We start from the raw sequence: 13,916 nt of genomic DNA, 5'->3' as shown, positions 1-13,916 counted from the left end.
TATGCATATTTTGGTAGCATGTTGTGTTATGTATGTTTGGCACTTAGAGATATATGATTGAGCATGACTTGCCTTAAGGAAATGAATGGCGAAATGACTTGTAATGGTGTAAGTAGGTTGAGATGTATTGGTGCCAAATGTGGCATATTGGTTTGGATGTTTAGGTATGTTTATATGTTATGATTTGTTTGAATTTGATATGTTTGAATAGATATGAATGGTGTTAAGTGCATTCTTTTGACCTATTTGCAAGGTGGGTTTGGAAAAAACACTAAATAGCCTATTTTTGCACCAAACATGTTCCTCGTCCTGATGACAAGTGGTTCGACATCGTGATGTGACATATTATTTTGGCGACGCCACAACATGGAGAAGGTGACGTCATAACATTGACCCTAAATTTTGAAAACTTTTCGATTTGGTCCTATTTCATGCTCGGGTCAATAAAAGAGCTTTCGTAAGCTTGATTTAGACTCAAAAAAGTTTGAGTATCATATTGTGAATGAGTTTAAGTCATAAATGTTTATTTGATTGATATATTTACTATATTTTGACGGAAGTTGCTCCGACAATGGATGTGACATCCTGTAGCTCAAACTCGACGATCGGTTTAGGCAATGGGTGTTACATCCCTCCACTAGCAGTGGCTCTCCACATCCCAATTAGTGTGAATTGCCCTTACCAACCATGATCATTCAATGTAATACCCCTCGCCTAACCTAATCGTCGGGTCCGAGCTACATGATGCCTCATTCGTTGTCAGACCAAAAACCGTCAATTATGCAGCAAAATAATCATTCAATTATCCAATCCCATCATAAACACATTTACATTATGATATACAATATTTTCTGAGTCTCAATCGAGCTTACGAAAGCTCTTTTGATGGCCCAAGCATGAAATAGGACTAAATTGTAAAGTTTCAAAAGTTTGGGTCGACGTTGCGACGTGAGGGATTTCCTTGTCGTCACACCGTGGCCTAAAGCCTAGAGCTCGTGGCGACGACCATTGCTTGACGTCGTGACGTGGACTTTGTTTTTGGTACAATTTAAGTCATTTTATACCTATTTCAATGCTTCCATCAACCTAACATTTTATACATCAAACATCAATTTCGAATGGTCCAAAAACATATCCAAACCGTACCAAATAAGCTTAAACATTCAATTTAACTTTCTTATAAGATATTCAATTCAAATTCATCAATCATACTTATCCATTTCAATGTTATTCAAGCATACCAACTAAGTCGTTCATTTTTCAAATTTAACTATGCCTAACCATTTTGAATCATGTCATTCCATAAGACATTCATGTACTGATTGAAACATCATACCAAATACCAACCTAATCACATTCAACCATATGCATTTTAAATCAACTAATCATTCGTTCAAAAGCCAACCTTACCTAAGCTGTAATACTTTTAAACACACTATTTCAACTTTTTCAACTATAATCATGTTGGGAAAAAAATCTAGTTTGAAACGATTTTCTTGCACAACGAAAAATTAAAATTTTAAAAACCGACCCGGTTTGTGATATTTATAGCAATAAGCCTTAGACCAAAATCGTGCATGTGTTTTTGGATAAGCAGATCCTTGATATTTTCTGACTTTCAACCAAACGATCTTTTACGTTATTCTCGTACCACGAACTGCTTCAAGTGTGGGCTCGAATCAATTGAATCAAAACACAAAACTAGAAAAAAAAGTTTTCTTTTCTTTTTTGGGGTGAAAACAAAAATTCTCTCTTTTTTAATAGAAACTGGTAGAATTATTATTTTGGAAAATATATTTAATAGTTAAGAATAAATTCTCTCTATTTTTCAGTAGATTAATCTCTCATAGTTGTTTAAATAGCTCAACTAGTGTCATCTATTTATCGAAAGAGAAAACAGAACCCTTGTTGAAATGTAGATGTTTATTTCGAATAGAAAGACAACTTCCGAGTCCAACTAGGAGAGAAAGAGAGGGCTAATAAGGTGTGCTTCCCCTCATATGTATTATGATGGGGATTTGGGCGTGCCATTGTATTAGGCCAAATTATATGTGTTTTCTGAATTTTTAATCCAACATAATACATATTTTATATTTTCTAAAATAAACATTAATTTTTCAATTAAATAATTTTCTCATCCCAATTTCACCTCCGATAAAATTATGATGATTTTACCCTTCGTAAAATTTCCAAGAAAAAATATTCAATATTTCACTACTCAACTTGTTCACTATGATTGAATGGTTTATTTTCATTTTGGGGCTTTAAAACTACTAAAAAGTAAAAACTCATTCTTCTGATAATTTTTTAGTAATCCATATACATTTGCAAATGAATCATTTCTCATTTTCATTTCCATTTTTGGAAATCTACATTTATTTCCAAATGATTCCATTTCGGAGAAAACTATAATCATTCCTGAATGTTTATTATTTCTCCTTTTCTATTCATTCTGTTCATTTTTATTTAAACACGCAATTCTTTTCTAGTTTCAACGAGCTAGCGAAGGGACCGATTAGACATATGTAACTAGGGTTCAAATGATTTATAATTAAGTTTCAACTTACACATATTAATTATAAACTCATTTAGTCACAAAGTCATTCCACTATAGTATCATGACTAAACTCTCCCTAACGATATACCATTACGAAAACAACTACTCAGCGTTCATCCAACGACCTTGTCATAAGTGTGTTACCCTCATAGGATATCCTTGATCTCTTTGGGATAATACTTGCTATCCCAATATAATCATATTTTATCTCATGGTAACCATTACATCTTCCTTCATTAAAAGTCAATTACTATCAAATAGTAATCAACTCATTCATCACAAAGACGAACGACCTGTGGCCTCGTTTACTTTTCATCAACCATATAATGTCAATGAGAGGATATCATTTACCCATGTCTCGGGCTATGAATTCCACTATTTTGAATGACGCTACATACTCAAGAAGTTGTACACCCAACTAGAGGTGCTCATGGGCCAGGCGGCCCAGCTCGGCCCGACGGCCCGCCCGAAATATGGGAGGGTTTGAGTAAAAATATAGGCCCGAAATATGGGCTTGGGCAAAAAAATGAGGCCCGTTTAGAAAACGGGCAGGGCCTCAAGCACCACTTTTTTGGATATAATAAATATATTTATTTTTAAAATTTTTTTAATTTTAAAATATTTTTAAAATACTTTTTTTATTATTTTTTAATTTTAAAATATTTTTAAAATATTTTTAAAATACTTTTTAAAATTTTTTTAATTTTAAAATATTTTTAAAATACTTTTTTTAATTTTTAAAATAAATTTTTGGTATTTATTAAAAAAATGGGCCGGGTCGGGCTTGGGAAAAATTTCAGGCCCATATTTCAGGCCGGGCCGGACCCGGGCCAAAATTTTTTATGACCCGGCCCGAACCCAGCCCGGCCCGACCCATGAGCACCTCTACACCTATCGCACTAGTTTTCGGTTCCTTATCTATTCGAACTCAGGCTTTTACTTGCATTCGAGTCATACATACATAGTCCGTCATCCACTCAGGATTTAGGCATGTCACACTAAGAACGTCACAAGTGAATAAATCTATAAACTGATTTAGAATCTATTCTAATTGGGTTCTTCTGATGTACTGTCAGTCACGTCAGTCACATCTATGTCTCTATCTTCTGGGAGTCATTCGCTCTGATGTCCAAGACAAAACATCTCCCCAATTGGACTTAATATATGACATATTAGTCTTTCAATTAGTTTGCTCATTTCTTATTAGACTAAGGACATGTTTAGGTTCATCTACTAATACAAGCTATCTTTTCGTATTACAATCGATCACGTAATACCTCTTAGTATTAGTTAAACATTAGACAACTAGTGAGCAACATTTGCTTCTGTTTTGCTTTGCGTGCAAAAACCATATGAGTAAAATATAAAAATTAGTAATGCAATTCATGAATAATTTTATAAACCAATCTGTTCGAAAAAATTGTATGTGTACTTAGATGAAAATACCACACTTAGGGCACTAGATCCAACAAATCACTCATCCAGCCTTACCATAATCAAACATTATAAAGGTTGCAAGCAAAAATCATTGTTTTAAGTTAACATATACAAACACCTATGTACATGACATATAATCAAGCTTTAAAATTTTTAAAAGATTATTGAATCAACAATAGGTTTACTGTGAACTTCTTAACGATCCACTTTGTAACCTCCCGTTTTTAGTGAAATTGGAACAGTGCTTTCGGGACCAAAAATTCGAGTCCGAAAGAAAATTTATTTTGATATTATTTTATGGTCTACCGTATGATAGGAATATCGTATATAAATTTCGTTAAGAAAATTTCACTGATTACATGTTTAATTGATAAAATGACCAAATTGCATAACATGCAAAAGTTGAATTCTAGTAGCTAAAAGGATCAAATAGATATGGAATTCAAAATTTGAGGTCCTTATATGGCAAATAGACCATTAAAATGAGTTATTAGATAAGTATGATGATTCATCATTGGAAAATTAAATAAAGAAAATGACTAAATTGGAAAGTAAAAATAATAAAAGATGATAAATTATTAAATAATGAAAATATCATCATATTATCATCTTTCCCAAATTATTTTTGCATGGAAACCCTAGTTAGAAGAGCTTGAAGGTAGCAAGCTTATTTGGCTTAATTGGGTAAGTATCTTTGTCCCATTTTTAGTAATTTTCATGTTTTCGATATCGTAATAGCTTAATTTAGCTATCTCGGGGATTAATTTGCAAAGTTATCAAAGTACTAGGATTTTTCCATGGATGAATATAGTTGAATTATGAAATTTTATGGTAGAAAATGAAAGGTTTTTGATAGATAAACAACTTTTGTAAAGTGAATTTTGATGAAATTATGATTTAGGGACTAAATTGTAAAGATGGAAAATTCATGGAAAAATTTTGAATTTTATGAAATATATGGCTTTTTATTGTTACATGTAAAAATTTTCTAGGCTTGGAATAAGGATTAAATTGCATGAATTTCATTTCCCGAGCTTAGGGACGAAATTATAATTAATCAAAAGTATAGGGACAAAATGGCAATTTTACCTAAGATATGAATTGGATTGAATTGAATATAAATTGTATTAAATTGATGTTAAATTTATTCGTATAGATTTGGATAGATCAAATACGGAGATAGATCGTGGAAAAGAGAACGTAACGGATTAGTAGATTTTGCGTACACGAATACTCGTCGAGGTAAGTTCGTGTAACTAAATTGTATATTTATATATTTTAAATTAAATGTTATGTATATGAAATATATAAGTACCATGTATATGAAAACAGTCACATATCCCACAATGTCTGACAAATATTAAGTCTCGTTTTAATAAATAAAATTTGATGGATATAGGATTCCCGAATTGGTTGTGGTCCTGCATGTGTTGTGAACACATCACAGCCCAAAAGGGCGTCCTGTTATTTTCTCTCATGAGCATCCCAATATTTGGCTCTCACGAGTTTCCTATTTTATGGTTCTTGCGAGCTTCTCATTTATGGCTCTTCGGAGCTTCCTAATATTTGCTCATTTGAACTTCTCGATTACAGCTTTTATGAGCTTCTCGTTGTATAGCTTGAAAAAGAGCTTCCCGTTTAAGTGCTCGTATGAGTATTCCCGAATATGAATTGACAGATTACAGATTTGTACACTTCGTGTGTACTACCCGTTATTTTCTCTCATGAGCATCTCGATATTTTGCTCTCACGAGCTTCCCGTTATATGGTTCTTGCGAGCTTCTCGATAATAAAGCTCTTTCATGAGCTTCCCGATTAATGGCTCTTCAGAGCTTCTAGACATTGGCTCGCTTGAACTTCCCGATTACAGCTCTTATGAGCTTCCCGTTACATGGCTCACATGGACTTCCCGTTACATGGCTCACATGAGATTCCCGTTATATAGCTCGAAAGAGAGCTTCCCGTTTAAGTGCTCATATGAGCATTCTTGAATATGAATTAACAGATTACAGATTTGTACACTTCGTCTGTACTACCCGTGTATCCATCGATATTTTAAATAATTAAATGGGCAAAGTTCTGACATGAGATAATATGAAATTGAAATGAATTATACCCGTATATACCTGAAATATATGGAATTGATGTATGAACACAAGATGTGGAAAGTTTATGAACATGGAAATTTGATATTTGGTGAACTCATATATGTTTCTTGAAATTCATGTGAAATGCATAACTAATATGTTTGATGAAGATATGTGTATAGGCTATTAGTCAAATTGCTTTGGATGAATTTTGTACGCTTAACTTAAATGTAAATGAATGGTAAGTTAGTTTCCCGTTATACGAACTTACTAAGCTTTAAAGCTTACTCTGTTTTATTTTCCTCCTTTCTATAGTAATTCAGAAGCTCGTTGGGTTGGAAGCTTGGCGAAGATATCATCACACTATCCATCGGCTCATTTCGGTACATATAGAAAACTAATTTTGGTTATAATGACATGTATAGGGTAAATTGGCCAATGTTGGCTTAATAACATTTTGTTGTAAATAGTCATTGGAATGGCTTAAGTTGAACATATTTTGATATATATATATGTGTGTGTGTGTGTGTGTGTGTGTGTGGCTTTATCATGTTATCGTTTTTGATATGGTTGAGTGATGAATGGTTTGAGATAACATGGATGGTAAAATATGCATATATGTTATATGGTCAATTAGGTAAGATTGAATACTTGGACATATGGGGTGTATTGACATGTATTGAACTTGAGTTTGGCTTGAATTGAAGATTTTATTGTGACTTGTGATTGTGAAAATTGTTGTGTTTGGGTTGATACCAAAATAGGGTGAGAAATAAGACTTGAAAATGGCCTATTTTGTTCACACGGGCAGAGACATGGGCGTGTGTCTAAGCCGTGTGTGACACACAGACGTGTGTCTCAGCCATCTAAACCGTCTGTGACACACGGCCTAGCACATCGGCATGTGGTTTAGCCATTTGTCCCCTGCATCTTTAAAATTTCAAAATAGAATGCCCAAGTATTTTCACATGGCCTAGCACACGGGCGTGTGCCTTGACCGTGTGACCCCTGCTCCTATGTATTACAAGTTAGTATGTTCACACGGTCTAGTACACGAGTGTGTGGCTTGGCCGTGTGACCCAAGTCAATGAACACCCTAATTTGGACACGAGCTGGGACTCGATCGTGTGTCCCTATTTTGAATTCCCACACGGCTTGAGACACGGGCGTGTCTCTTGTCCATGTGAGACATACGGCTTGGCCACATGGGCATGTGTCCTCTACACCATGGAATAAATTTTGAAATTTTTCGAAAACTTCTCTACGTACCTGGTTTATCCCTGACTTGTTTCTAATGCATATTTTGGGCCTTGAAGGCTCATATAAGGGATAATATGATTAAATATGCTTGATTTCTGATATAAATGTTAAATAGCATGAAATATCTGTATTTGATCTATAACTTTTGGTAATGCCCTGTAACCTTGTTTTGGCGACGGTTATGGGTTAAGGGTGTTACATTTATTTGTATCAGAGTTACAGTTTAGCCGATTCTCGGGCTAACGTAGCAAGTACGAGTCTAGCTATACATGCCATTATATAACCTGTGATAGTGTGATATCTCTTAACCATTTTAAAACATGTTTTTCATATAGTAATGTCGTCCCACCGAGCTGAATACAAAGAAGCTGAGAGCAATGCTTAAGCTTCAATTCAAAGATCAGCCTCAAGTAGTAAAAAGCCCGTATCTAAGGGCCGAGGAGGAGAGGCTAAAGAAGCCTTCTTCCAAATGATAAATAAATGGTTTACAAAATTCATAAGAACAAATCTGGTTGTACAACAACCTCCACCCTTTGTTTTTCTCAACTGGTTCTTGATATGCCACAAGGTACAAAACTTGTTAGAACTGGTAAGCCTCCTGTAGATAAAATACGTAAATATAGGGTAGAAGCATTCAGAGCAACAGCCGAAGATGGTACCTTGAAATGGCTGAATTTTGGTTAGAAAAAACTATTAGAGTTCTTGATGAACTATCATGCACACTGGCTAAATATTTAAAAAGTGCAGTGTCTCTGTTAAAAGACTCAGCTTATCAATGGTGGAACACGCTAATTTCTGTTGTACCGAAAGAAATGGTCTGTAACATCCTGATTTTGGGCCTAGTCGGAACAGTGGTTTTGGGACCACAAATTTGATGAGGAAAAATTTATTTTTCTTATATTTTTATGGTCTATGATTTCACGGAATGATTTTGTGAAAATTTCGTTCAAAAATTTCGACGTTTGGGCACTCAATTTAGTCAAAAGGACTAAATTGTAAAAAGTGCAAAAGTTGAGTTCTACATGTTAGAGGTGTCCAATTGTTATGAAACTTTAAATTGGAGGTCTTTATATGGTAATTAGACCATTGGTTAAGCTGGTAGACAAAAATGGACATGAGATAAGTGAAATAGGAAATTTTTAAGTTAGGGGCAATTTGGTAATCTAGTAATTAAAATGAATTAAAAGGGAAAAAGATGGCAAATTGTGCTCATCTTCTTCATTTGGACGAAATCAGCAAGGGGGGAAGCCATAGTTAGAGTTTTCAAGCTTCCAAGCTCTATAGTAAGTGATCCCAAGCCCCGTTTTTAATGTTCTTTACGTTTTTGAGATCCCAGTAGCTTAATTTAGCTTATTCTAGCAATAATTTAACCTAGGGTTTATATTTGGAAAAATAACCATAGGTTAAAAGTGTTTGTTTTGATGTTTTATGATAGAATATGAAGCTAGAAATTATGTTAAACACCTTTTGCTAGCCGATTTTAAGCGAAAACGAGTAAGTTGACATAATCGGTAAAAATAGCTAATGTTCATAAGTACATGTTAGAGTGAGAATTTGTTGTTTCCATAGAAGGGAAAAATGTTCAGCATGTCATAAAACATAAGAATATGAGATGAAGTTTAAATTCCGAGCCTTGGGACAAAAATGTAATTATGTAAATGTTTAGGGGTAAAATCGTAATTTTGCCAAAGTTAGAGTCGAGGGATGTTTTGATAAATGTGAGTATTAAATGAGTTAAATTTTCTATTTTAGATCAAGAAGAACGAAACTCGAGGTTACACAAAGGAAAGAATAAAGTTGAAGACTAAGTTGGTGAATTGGGCTATATTTGGTACCGAGGTAAGTTTACAGTAAATAAATGCAATATTTCAATAATTATTATTAATGCTGCTATTTTCCAGCAACTATGAATTTATTTCATGAATTTATTTGATGATGATCCAAGCATGAAATGATAGAGAATTAAAATTAAAAAGTCCTGTTGATACATAAGGATGGTACTGGATACGAATGTCATGACATTTGGGTAAAGAGGTCCCATGTAAGACCATGTCTGGGACATGGCGTTGGCACCAAGATGAGAGGTCCCATGTAAGACCATGTCTGGGACATGGCATTGGCACCGAGATGAGAGGTCCCATGTAAGACCATGTCTGGGACATGGCATTGGCACCGAGATGAGAGGTCCTCCGTAAGACCATGTCTGGGACATGGCATGGGCACCGACATGAGTACATCCCATGTAAGACCATGTCTGGGTCATGGCTTTGGCATGTTATTATCGAAAGAGACCCGAGTATCCTTATTATTCCAATGTAGCTCAACGGGCTAGTAAACAAATCATGTTCATGAAAGTTCAGTTAAAAGCGTAAATGGCAAGCTCAGGTAAGTTATAAGAGTTAAGAACTTATTATATTATCAAATGATACTCAATGTTTCAGCAATGGAAGAGTAAGATATGATCACGAGTTAACTAAGTAAACAAGCAAGAGAATGAGAATGAGATTAATTAAAGAGTAAACTAGAGACCTTGACATTTGAGTATAATCATTTGTGTTAAATGTTGTTATTTATTTGCTAGCAAACTTACTAAGCTTAATGCTTACTTCTTTTATTTTTCTTTCTCTTATAGTATTGCAAAGCTACTTCAGGGATCCTAAAGAAGTCGGAGATCATCTACACTATCAAGAACAACTGCTCGGTATTTTATGATGAAACACGTTTGAGTTATGGCATGTATAGGGACTTAGTTATTTTGCATGTTTGTAATTATGATTTTGCTAAAGAATGGTGTGTGAGAATTTGATGATGAATGGTTATTAAAATGGTTAAGTATGAAGATGTTTGATGTTATAAAAGTCTAGGTGATAAATTATGCACGGAAATCATGAAAGGGTAAAATCTTGTAAAGAAACAGAATTCAGGCAGCACAGTGAAGTGACTTTGAAAAAATCACCTAAGATGGTATACAATTAATTAGAGGGTGAATGATATATGGAATGATAGCTTGTTGAGTCTATTTTCATGGAAAAATAACGGTTTAGCAAAAGGAAATTTATCTTTTAAGATATGTGAATTTTAGTGAGATAGGGTCAGAACTGTTTTTGGAGTCCTCTGTTCTGAGTTTAGAAAATCACTAAAAATGGTAAAACAATATTTATGAGTTGTAGTTTATATTTCTAGAATCCTTATTGATTCTATTTTCTGTATAAATAAGTGGTAACACCATATGAAAATCCCACAATGAGAAATTTTATTTTTAGTGACAAGAGGTCAGGGCAGTCGATTGGTGAAACAGGGGATACTTTAACTAATAAACTGTACTAATCTGCTGAATGAAAAATTCTGAAAATTTTATGAAAAATATATATATGAGTCTAGTTTCAGGGAAAATTACAGATTTAGATTTCGAGTTCCGTATCTCAAGTTATAAATGATTTAGTAACTGCTGCGCGAGTGGACAGTTTTGCTGTAAATGTGGAAATTGATTTCAAAAGTAACTTTTATGTCCCAAACTAGTAAGACAAGTAAAGTAATGCCTCGAGCTCGACTCCGGCAACGGTCTCGGGTAAGGGGTGTTACAGGGTCACATGGGAAGTTTTTTCAAACTGAGATAAAAAAGAAATATATCAGTCAGAGATTCCTTGATCAGAAACAAAAGGAATTTTTAAAGCTTAAACAGGGGCATATGACAGTATCTAGGTATGAACGAGAATTTTTCCGACTGAGTAAATATGCCAGAGAGTGTATCCCAACTGAAATCGCCATGTGTAAAAGGTTTGAAGATGGTTTAAATGAAGACATAAAGGTGTTAGTTGAGATTATTGAATTAATAGAATTTGTTGTACTGGTTGATCGAGTTCATAAAGCTGAAGAGCTGAGAAAAAAAAAAGAGACAAGCTGAGATGGAAACCAGAACTTCAAGTAAAAGATTTATGGGAAAGTCATATCAATTGGCCTTAAAGAAATGAAAGAAAAATTTTGACCGTTCTACCACCTCTGCGGGGTATCCTGGGAGAGATAGAGGTATTCAACGTTCCAGTCCAAGATCCCAGGCTACATCTGTAGCAAGTGTGGGTAGTGTTAGAAGCACTAAACCCAGATACAGACACTGTAATAAATTACATTTTGGAGAACTCTGCATGAAAAGCGGAGCCTATTTTAGATGTGGTTCCTTTGATCACTATCTCAGAGACTTCCTGGAAAAGCCTAAAAAAGATACTGTTCAAACTTCAAGGCCGAGCAACCCCGCTACAAGAGCTAGACCTCCTAGTAATCCTTGCAATGTGAGTGGTAGCCGGGGTACAACAAAATATTCAACCGTCAAATCTGAAGCACGAGCAGCAGCTAGAACATATGTTATTCATGCACATGAGGATGCTTCTGCACCTGATGTTATTACTAATGAGTTACCCAGATTATCACCGGTTAGAGAAGTTAAATTTTCTATAGATCTTTTTCCAGGAACAACACCGATATCAATAGCACCCTACAAAATGGCACCTAAAGAATTAAAAGAGTTGAAATCATAGTTGCAAGAGTTGACTGACAGGGGTTTCACTCAACCCAGTTTTTCATCTAGGGGTGCACCAGTTCTGTTTGTTAAGAAAAATGATGGATCCTTGAGATTATATATTGATTACCGACAGCTCAATAAAGTCACAATCAAGAATAAGAATCCACTGCCTCATATTCATGACTTGATTGATCAGGTGAAAGGTGTCACGATGTTCTCAAATATAGATATTTGTTCTTGTTACTATTAGTTACGAGTGAAAGACTCGGATGTATAAAAAACAACCTTCAAAACTTGGTACGAACATTATGAATTCCTTGTGATGTCGTTTGGCTTGACAAATGCACCTGCGGTATTTATGGATTTAATAAATAGAATTTTCAGACCGTATCTGGATAGATTTGTGGTGGTATTTATTGATGATATTCTGTTATATTCCCAAGATAAAAATAAACATGCTGATCATTTGAGAATCGTTCTGTAAACTCTGCGTGAGAAACAACTGTATGCTAAATTTAGCAAATGTGAATTTTGGCTTCAGAAAGTTGGTTTTCTTGGACATATAGTATCTACTGAAAGCATTAGAGTGAATCCAAATAAAATATCAGCTATTGTTAACTGGAAACCCCTGAAAAATGTATCTGAAGTTAGAAGTCTTCTGGGATTAGTTGGTTACTATCGGAGATTCATGAAAAGGTTCTCGATGATAGCTTCGCCGCTGACACGGCTATTGCAAAAAGATGTGAATTTTGAATGGACCGACAAATGTCAACAAAGTTTTGACCGGTTGAAAGCCCAGTTGACTGAAGCACCAATTTTAGTTCAGCCTGAATCAGGTAAGAAATTTGTGATTTACAGTGATGCATCATTGAACGATTTAGGCTGTGTTTTTATGCAAGAAGGTAAAGTGATAACCTATGGTTTCAGATAGCTAAAACTACATGAAAAGAATAACCCCATACATGATTTAGAATCGACAACTACTGTTTTTACACTGAAAATCTGGCGACACTATTTGTTCAATGAAAAGTGTCATATATTCACTGATCATAAAAGCTTAAAGTATTTAATGTCGCAGAAAGATTTGAATTTGAGATAGTGCATGTGGCTTAAATTGTTCAAAGATTATGATTCGGTTATCGATTATCATCCGGAAAAAGCAAAGGTGGTTACAGATGCTCTAAGTAGAAAGTCTTTGTTTGCTTTGCAAGTAATGAATACCCATTTCTTATTGTCTGATGATGGTTCAATTGTAGCCAAGTTAAAGGCTAAACCAACATTTCTACAGCAGATTTGCGAAGCCCAGAAAAATGATAATGAGTTACAGGCTCAACGAGTACAATGGGAGTCGACTTCCTATTCAGAATTTTAGATTGGACCCGATGGTTGTCTAATATTCTAAGGCAGAGTCTGTGTACCGAAGAAATCAGAGCTTGTACAGAAAATTTTGCATGAAACCCATAATGGTACTATGTCCGTGCATCCGGGGAGTAATAAAATGTACAATAATCTGAAACAGATGTACCGGTGGTCGGGTATGAAACGTGATATTTCTGAATTTGTATCTAAATGTTTAATATGTCAGTAAGTTAAAGCTGAACATCAGGTACCTTCAGGATTGCTACAGCCAGTCACGATACCGGAATGGAAGTGGGATAGGGTTACCATGGATTTTGGGTTGTGGTTACCTCTATCTCTGAAAAAGAAAGATGCCATTTGGGTAATCGTCGATCGTTTAACAAAGTTTGCACATTTTATTCCGGTACATATGGATTTCTCACTTGACAGATTGGCTGAATTATATATTTTTGAGATTGTTAGGCTACATAGAGTGTCAGTCTCTATTATTTCAGACAGAGATCTACGGTTCATATCCTGATTCTGGAATAAGTTACAAGCGGCACTGGGTACGTAATTACATTTCAGTACCGCATTTCATCCTCAGAGTGATGGTCAATCTGAACGTGTGATACAGATTCTAGAAGATATGCTTCGGTGTTGTGTTTTAGAATTCGAAGGCAATTGGGAGAAATATTTGCCGTTGATCGAATTCGCATAT

This window comes from Gossypium raimondii, chromosome 6 (assembly GCF_025698545.1).
Source record: "Gossypium raimondii isolate GPD5lz chromosome 6, ASM2569854v1, whole genome shotgun sequence".
Lineage (NCBI taxonomy): Eukaryota > Viridiplantae > Streptophyta > Magnoliopsida > Malvales > Malvaceae > Gossypium > Gossypium raimondii.
Note: the sequence above shows the minus strand (reverse complement) of the source record.